Raw genomic sequence first — 9,099 nt, 5'->3', positions numbered from 1 at the left:
CAAACTCAGAAATCCGCCTGCCTCTGCCTCCCAAGTGCTGGGATTAAAGGTGTGCACCACCACTGTCCCGCTTTTACTAACTATTTTTAACTGGGATGGTTGGATATAGTTTAGTAGTAAAGCACTTGAGCATCTTGCTCGGCTCTAGTTTCAATTCCCAATGTGGTAGGAGGGAGTTATTCCCTCTTTAAAGTGGTTTCGACCCAGCAGACCCCAAGGTGGAAATTTCTGTAGAACACAACTTTGAAATCCCATTGAAAGATAATGTAATACTGCATATTAGGCTTTGTCTTTGTCTTAGTGTTTCTCTTGCTGTGAAGAGACACCATGACCAAGGCAAGTCTTGTAAAGGAAAACATTTAATTGGGACTGGCTTTTAGGTTGTGAGGTTCAGTCCATTATTGTCATGGTAGGAAGGATGTCAGAGTGCAGGCAGACATGGGGCTGGAGAAGGTGCTTCAAGTTCTACATCTGGGTCTACTAGCAGAGAATATAAATGGAGTATGGGCTGAGCATCTGAGACCTCAAGGTCCACCCTCAGTGACCACTTTCTTGTTTTCTTTTTTTTAAGATTTATTTATTTTATGTATATGAGTACACACTGTAGCTGTTACATATAGTTGTGAGCATTCATCTGGTTGTTGTGAGTTGTTAAATTTAGGACCTCTGCTCGCTCTGGTCAACCCCACTCACTCAGTCCCTGCTGGCTCCGGCCCAAAGATTTATTTATTATTATAAATAAGAACACTGTAGCTGTCTTCAGACACACCAGAAGAGGGCATCAGATCTCATTACGGGTGGCTGTGAGCCACCATGTGGTTGTTGGGATTTGAACTCAGGACCTTCCTTTGGAAGAGCAGTCAGTGTCTTACCCACTGAGCCATCTCACCAGCCTGATCACTTTCTCTTCTCTAACAAGGCCACACCTTCTATAGTGCCATTCTCTAAGAGTCTGGGGGAGGTGTCCCAGACACCTCAGGCCTATTTTTAAACCACCACAGGCCTATTTACATATTTAATATATATTATATATATAATATATATTAACTATACAATTTAAAATGTTTCAGGTGCTGGGGTTCCCAGTTCAGTGATGGAGAACACTTGCTGTTCTTGCAGAGGCTCCAGGTTGTGTTCCCAGCAACCTCTTCTGGCCTCCAGGGCCACCAAGCACATATGCAGTGCACATATTATACATGCAGACAAAACATCTATATACATAAGATAAAAATAATAATCTTTAAAATATTTTTCAAAGGGACAAAACATCAAGCAGGACCAGGGGATGTCCCAGTGAGTAAAGGCACTTGTCACCAAACCTGATGACTTACCTATGTTGGATGCCTGGAACCCACTTGGTGGAAGGAGAGAACTGACCCCCAAAAGTTGTCCTCTGACCTCTGCACATGTTCTCCCTCTGTCTCTCTGTCCCCCTCTCCCTCTCAAGGGAGTATCTTGGCTCACGGTTTGAGAGGACAGTCTAGCATGGTGGCAGGAGCAGGAGGCAGCCATTCCCACTCCATCTGCAGCCAGGAGCGGGTGAACGAATGCTGCTCTCCACTTACTTTCTCCTTCTCTTCAGTCTAAGACCCTTGCCATGGATTGGTACCACCCACAATTAGAGTGAGTCTTCCCACCTCAACCTAGTCTAGAAACTATCACAGATTAGGCTCAGGTTTGTCTCCTAGGGGACTAGACCCTGTCAAATTGACAATTATCTTAACCTTCAGAATAGCAAAGATCAGTTCCCTGAATTGTTTTTTGTTCTGTTTTGGTTTTGTTGTTGTTTTTAATTAACTTATTTATTTTATGTTTGAGTACACTGTCATTGTCTAAAAGCACACCAGAAGAGGACATCTGATCCTGTTACAGATGGTTGTGAGTCACCATGTGGTTGTTGGGAATTGAAGTCAAGACCTTTGGAAGAGCAGTTCTCTTAACCGCTGAGCCTGTTTTGGTGTTTTAGTAAAATCAAACATATAGTCTTATTTGGGGTTTTACTGCTGTGATCAGACACCATAGCCAATGCAAGTCTTATAAAGGACAACATTGAATTGGGGCTGGTTTATAGGTTCAGAGGTTCAGTCCGTTATCATCAAGGTGGGAGCATGGCGGCATCCAGGCTGGCAAGGTGCAGGAGGAGCTGAGAGTTCTATGTCTTCATCTGAAGGCTGCTAGCTTAACATTGGCTTCCAGGTATCTAGGATGAGGGTCTTTTTTGTTTTGTTTTGTTTTGTTTTTTGTTTTTTGTTTTTTGTTTTTTGTTTTTTTGTTTTTTGTTCTTTTTTTTCTTCTTCTTCTTCTTTTAGGATGAGGGTCTTAAAGCCTACACCCATAGAGACACACCTACTCCAACAAGGCCACACCTACTACCCCAGGATCTAATAGTGCCACTCCTTGGGCTGAGCATCTACAAACCATCACATACTTGTAGGGGGTTGTTTTGTTGGTTGCTCTTTTGTGTGTAAATGAAATGGTTGGGGTGGGTGCTACTTTGTACGTGTAGCTCAACTTTATGAAGCTGGCTCTCTCCTTTCACCTTTGCATGGGTTCTGGGATTGAACTCAGGTCCATAGCTTGCACCAAAGCACTTCAGCCCATGGGCCATCTCTCAGCAGGTGAACTGCTTTTCAGAATCTTTGACTTTTGTCTGTCTCAACCCAGCTGAAACCACCAGTTTTCTCTTGGGTTCCCACAGATGTAGGATCTTTTGACATCAAGCCTGCTGAGAGGACCCTCAGACTCACATTTTCTGCTTAACTGAGCCAGCAGTTAAACAGCCTACTTCAAGCTGGGCGTGGTGGCGCACGCCTTTAATCCCAGCACTCGGTAGGCAGAGGCAGGCGGATTTCTGAGTTCGAGGCCAGCCTGGTCTACAGAGTGAGTTCCAGGACAGCCAGGGCTACACAGAGAGACCCTGTCTCCAAAAACCAAAAAAAAAAAAAAAAAAAAAACCCAGCCTACTTCATTTACCTTGACTGCAATCACCTTTCTTGGGGCCTTATGCCACCTAGCTTGCTGTTTCCTTGTTCCCCACATGGCCCTAAGCCTTAGGGAAGCAGGTCTGTCCCTAGAACTCCACATGCTTGGCCATCATGACAATAAACTGTGTCTTTTGCAAAACCATCCTTTGAGAGTCAACATTCTGCACAGCATAGAAAACAAGTCTGGTACAGAAATGGTGTGACTGAAGGAATGTGGGGTAAGCACAGCTTCTCCAAGAGCTGCTTCCCCTGGGCTCTCTATTCCAAAATTCTGTCCAGAGAAAAGGAGAATGAAGAGAAACATCTGGCATTGTGCATTTTGAACATCTTTAACCCAACACTAGGTGGCTGAGACAGGACCGGTCTCTGTTTGAGGCCAACGAGTGTTAAATAGCAAGTTTAAGGTTAACCTAGACAGTGAAGTGAGGCTCTCTATACAAAGAGCGGTGGGTGGGGAGGGATGGGGGATTGGCAGGAAGCTAAGCTTGGTGATATACACTCTAATTCCAGCACTCCAAACGCTGAGCTCCATGAGTTCGAAACCATCCTGTCTACACTGTGAGTTCCAGGACAGTCAGGATTATGTAGAGAGACCATGTCTCAAAAACAAATGAGAAAAGGAGGCATGACATGGTAGGTAGGTGCTGGTGATCCTAGCACGTGGTGATGGAGGTCAAGGTTGGCTTTTAGCTATATGTTGAGTGTGAGCTCAGGCTGGGCTGATGAGATGCTGCCTCAGCTCCTTTAGTTCTAAACACTTTCTGCTTCAGCCTCTCAGGTGCTAGGATTAGGGGTGTGGGCCACCAAACCTGGCTATGATATACATTTTTGCCACAGTAATTTTTAAATAATTTTACTCAAACTTGGGCATCACTACTAAATGAAAAGATGTTCTTTTTAAAAACTTATTTTATTCAGATATGGTTGCATATACCATTAATCCTTGTTCTCAGGAGGCAAAGGCAGTCAGATTTCTATCTTATGGGGCAGCCATAGCTACTTATAAAGATTCTGTTTAAAAAACAGAACAACAACAAAAACTCAAGATGTGTTATTTTCTGGTTTGAGAGATGGTTCATTGGTTAAAAGTACTGGATGTTCTTGCAGAGATCCTGGGTTCAATTTCAGCACCCACATGGTAGTTCACAACTCTGTCTCCAGTTCCAGGAGACCTCTCAACTCTTGTTACCCAAGGGCTTCCCCCATGCATGTGGTATATGTGCATACATTCAGGCACACACACATACACATAAAATTATGTACAAACTTTTTTAAATGTATGTTTTCTGAAATATAAGACCCGGAGTATATTTTGTGGGTCAAATCTGACCTTAAATCAATATATAGCCAAGGATAACCTTGAACATCTGATTCCCCCCCCCCCCAGCTTGTACCTCCTCTGTGCTAAGATTACAGGAAAATGTAACCACACCTATTTCATTTGGTGCTAAGGATTGAACCTACATTTATCACAGCAGAAGTTTTCATTTAGTTTATACTTCTCAACTAAAGAATCTATATCTCAGCAGATGTTGTCATTGTCTAAAGAGTCTTGGTTGTCCTAACTGGGAAGAGTATGCTAAAGATATTCAATATTTCACACTGTAGAAGACAGCACTTCTAAATAAAGAAAATATCTAATAAAAATAATTCCAAAAGAAGAAGAGAATTGAAGAAGAAGAAGAAGAAGAAGAAGAAGAAGAAGAAGAAGAAGAAGAAGAAGAAGAAGAAGAAGAAGATAGCCCCTTATCACTAACACTGAAAATATCCATAACACAGTGCAGAAAACATGGTATTCTGAGCACCATGGTATTACTGTTGACTGTTAGCAAGGGGCTCCACAATACCTGAAAAGGTAAACGAGTTATTCACATGCCTGGGTTCATTCCTTAGCACCGCAAGGAAGCAGGGAGGAGCTTCCCCTAACCTACTTAGCCAGGATAGTAGTACATGGCTACAACCACAGCACTTTGTGGGGCAGAGATATAAGAATCACAAGTTCAAGACCAACCTGGAATAAGCAAAATCCAGGCCAGCAAAGCTATGTGGTGAAACCCTGTCCTGTCTCAAAACAACAAAAACTGCGTATGGTGACTCATGACTGTAATCAGTCCCAGCTACTTGGGTTCAAGGGCAGCCTAGGCAGCTAATTTAGATCTGTTAAAAAGGAAGCAGTCTAGGGATGCAGCTTGGCCCTAGAATGTTTGATCAGCATGTGTAAGGTCTTAGGTTTGATACCCAGTACCACCAAAACAAAACACCAAAATAGACACAGTGAACAATTTAATGAAATGCAATGGTCCTGCCATTCTTTATTTCTCATAATACAGTTTTCAAAAGAAAGAGAATTATACACTTTAAATTCTGATCACAAGTTCTTTGTATATTTGAACAAAAGAATGAATCTCGTAGTACTTCAAAAAAATACCTTCAATGTGTAAGCATACAAATTATATGAGAAACATTCAAAAACTAGAGTAGGCTACGGCAGGAACCGACATTACCAGAGTCAGGGGTTCTTAGGAGCTCCAACTCTTTACCACTGATCCACAATCAACCCGTTTTCCACCAACAGTATAGGAGAACTTAGTTTAAAAATAACAGCATCATTTTCCCCCCTGGGCAAGTTGTTTCATTAGGCAGTATTTACAAAAGGTGCATGAAAGTTTCTTACTGCCTATCAACAACTTTGAATACTGGTTTTTACTTTTTAAAGCAATGAAATTAAATTCCCTTTTTAAAGAAGATAAATGCACAGTGAAATTATATCTTTATCTCATTTTCAAAACACAGCAATTCAGAATACAAAATAACTCAGGTGGCCAGCACCTAACTTATCCTCTAGGTGGCAAAATTCAAACAAACAAACAAATAAAAAAGCCTTGGGGGGCGCCGGGCGTGGTGGTGCATGCCTTTAATCCTAGCACTCGGGAGGCAGAGGCAGGCGGATTTCTGAGTTCGAGGCCAGCCTGGTCTACAGAGTGAGTTCCAGGTCAGCCAGGGCTATACAGAGAAACAGAGAAACCCTGTCTCGAAAAACCAAAAAAAAAAAAAAAACCAAAAAAAAAAAAAAAGCCTTGGGTAGGATTTTCAGTCTGTTCATGCACATGAACCTAGTACTCAGAACAGGATTGTGGTGTTTTGAGACAGAGTCACATGTAACCAACCCCAGGCCAGCCCCAAACTTGCTAGGCTGGCCTTAAGCTGCTCCTGATCATTGTGCCTCTACCTCCCAAGTGCTGGAATTAGAGGCTTTAGTCACCATGCCCGATTTAGAATGCAGTTGTTGGGTTTCTTAATTATTTTTTATTATTTTTAAGTATTTGTGAGCATGTGCCTGTGTTCCCAAGTACCAGTAGAAGCCAGATGAGAGCTGCTAGAGCAAGCTGTCCTACATGGGGACTGAGACGTCAGTCCTAGTGAGTAGCAAGGACCCTAACTGCTGACTCATCATCTCTCTGCTCCCTCCCCCTCCCCTCCCTTCCTCCCCATCATCCCCACCCACCCACCCATTCTTTTTGTGTGAATTCGGACAAGAGCATACCACAGTGCATGTGCAGATCTGAAAGGACAAACTTTATGGTTCAGTTCAGGGGTCAGACAAACTTAGGTGCCAGCCTTGCCCAGAGGGCATTTTACCTTCTAAGCTATCCCGCTTACCCAGAATATGTTTGTTTGGGTTTTTGTTTTTGGTTTTTTTAGTTTTGTCAGTGTTTATTTTCTGTGTGCTGGTGTTTTGCCTGCGTATGTCTTGTATGTGGGGTATCAGATTCTCTGGAACTGGAGTTACTGGCAGGTGTGAGTGGGTGCTGGGAATTGAACCTGGATCCTCTGGAAGAGCAGCCAGTACTCTTAGGCGTTGAGCCATTGCTCCAGCCCCCAGTAGGTTTTTAAACTTACTCATGACTTTCATATCACTCTAAATTAACCTAGATAAACTGGCAGGGCAGTAGTTACCAATAATCAGAACTGTACTGTACGGCTGATGATCACTTCTTAAAACAACTTCTTTCATATATTATATCATTCACCCAGACTGGAGGCAGAGAGGTTGCAAAAGTCTGTTACTTGTTAGCAGCCATGACAAGCAACTCTGAAGTCAGTAGGGAGAGCTACAATGTGACTGTGCTCCAGCACAGTTCCTGGGTCTGACACAACACCTAAAGTTAAACCAGGGAATGCAAGAGCTGCCCAGAAGCCCCGTCCCTCCCTGGTGGCATTGTATCTTCCTAGTGACCTTTTTCCTGAGGAGAAAACAGTAGCAATATCAAAGCAGTTACGGAAAATGCACTAGGGAAACTTTAGAAGCCAGTGCCCACATCTAAGTCCCAGGGCGAGGAGGTAGAAGCAGGAAGATCACCTGAAGTTCCAAGCCAGTCTGCTTTACACAGTGAGTTCAAGACCAGCCAGGAGAACCTGTCTCAAAAAGGGGGTAGAAATCATGGCACCATGATTATGACAATGTGCAACAAATGATGCGTATAAATTATCAAAATCTAAGCTGTATTGTGCTTATTTGTGTGTGTGAGGAGAGAGTACACATTATGTTTGCACTTGTGGGAGTTAGTTCTCCTTCACAAATGATCACAGGGATCAAACTCTGACTCTCAGGCTTGGCAGGAAATGCCTTTACCTACTGAGCCGTATTGCCAGCCCTTTACAAAAGGTATTTTTAAGTCAAATAACATTTCATCCTCAGGAGTTGCTGTCTATAGGCTTTGTTACTTTTTCTTAATTCCAAGATGGAAATCCTAGTAAGTGTCCTGAATGTAACATTAAAGAATCACATGTAAAAAATGTCAGTAATAATAAATGCACATTACTTGAAGAACTGGAGGATAAAAGGGAGAGAGTAGAGCATAACAAAAAACGCTGGTACCATCCAACTCTTTTTGAAAAAAGGGAATTGCAGGCATGGCAACACATACCTGTGCCCTTACACACAGGAGGCTGAAGCAAGAGGGTCTCTAGTCACCAGCCATCCTGGACTACCATGTCTACCCTGCCTGGCCATTTTTATCTTTACAACAAGCATACAGCTGTTTCCCGGCTCTCTCCTTCAAACAATGGCAACCTCAATAGCAGACACTGACCTTGGAGGTTTTTTTTTTTTTTTCTGGAATGAAAAAGGGGACAGGTTGAGACAGGGTCCTATGTAGCCTAGGCTGTCTGTGACCTTGCATTGTAGCTGAGGAAGACCTGGAAAAACAGATCCTCTTTGCAGGCCTGAGCTACCGTCCCCGGCTTCTGACTGTGGTTTGAAATACCATTCCCTACGGAAAGAAACCAGGCTTCTTAGAGAGTTGCTGATCTCTGGTTCATAGCAGGCAACAAATTCAACATGGAAGACCTTGCTGTAGGAGGCAGCAAGTGAAGTAACAGTGTGAAGAAGACCGAGCCAGCCCTCAAGGAATGGAAAGAGAATTGAAGTTGACCCTCAATAAAGTGACACCCGTAACGGATGGAAGTCCATTCATACATGACTACATTCATGAGTTCATAACGCTTTTGTTCAGCTTTGAAACAGGGTCTTACCCTATATCCCAGGCAGGCTTCCAACTATGTAGTCCAGGCTGGCTTTGAACTAGAATCCTGCTCAGCCTCCTAGGCATACAGGCATGACCATCCGTTAACAATGTTTCTTATAACATGTTAAGCTATGCATTTTGTATCTGGCTTTTAGTACATGACTTTATTTTATACTTTTTTAAGATGCTAAAATGAAAAAACAGCCAGGTGTGGTGGCGCATGCCTTTAATCCCAGCACTCAGAAGGCAGAGGCAGGTGGATTTCTGAGTTTGAGGCCAGTCTGGTCTACAAAGTGAGTTCCAGGACAGCCAGGGCTACACAGAGAAACCCTGTCTCGAAAAACCTAAAAAAAAAAAGAAAAAAAAAAAAAAAAAAAAAAAGCTCAGGAGTTCCCCTCAAAATCACCAATGTTAAAACTACCATGAATACCCACAGATGGGTCTTAGAAGTCACCTATGTTATAAAATACTTCCAAATAATAAGCTAAGAGTATTTGAAAAATATTCTATCAAATTTTTATATGTGCAAATATAGTATGTCAATAGTTAGGTTCACATATTTTTTTCCTTTTTAAGTTTTTAAATGG

This window comes from Mus pahari, chromosome 15 (assembly GCF_900095145.1).
Source record: "Mus pahari chromosome 15, PAHARI_EIJ_v1.1, whole genome shotgun sequence".
Lineage (NCBI taxonomy): Eukaryota > Metazoa > Chordata > Mammalia > Rodentia > Muridae > Mus > Mus pahari.
This window is presented reverse-complemented; position numbering follows the sequence as displayed.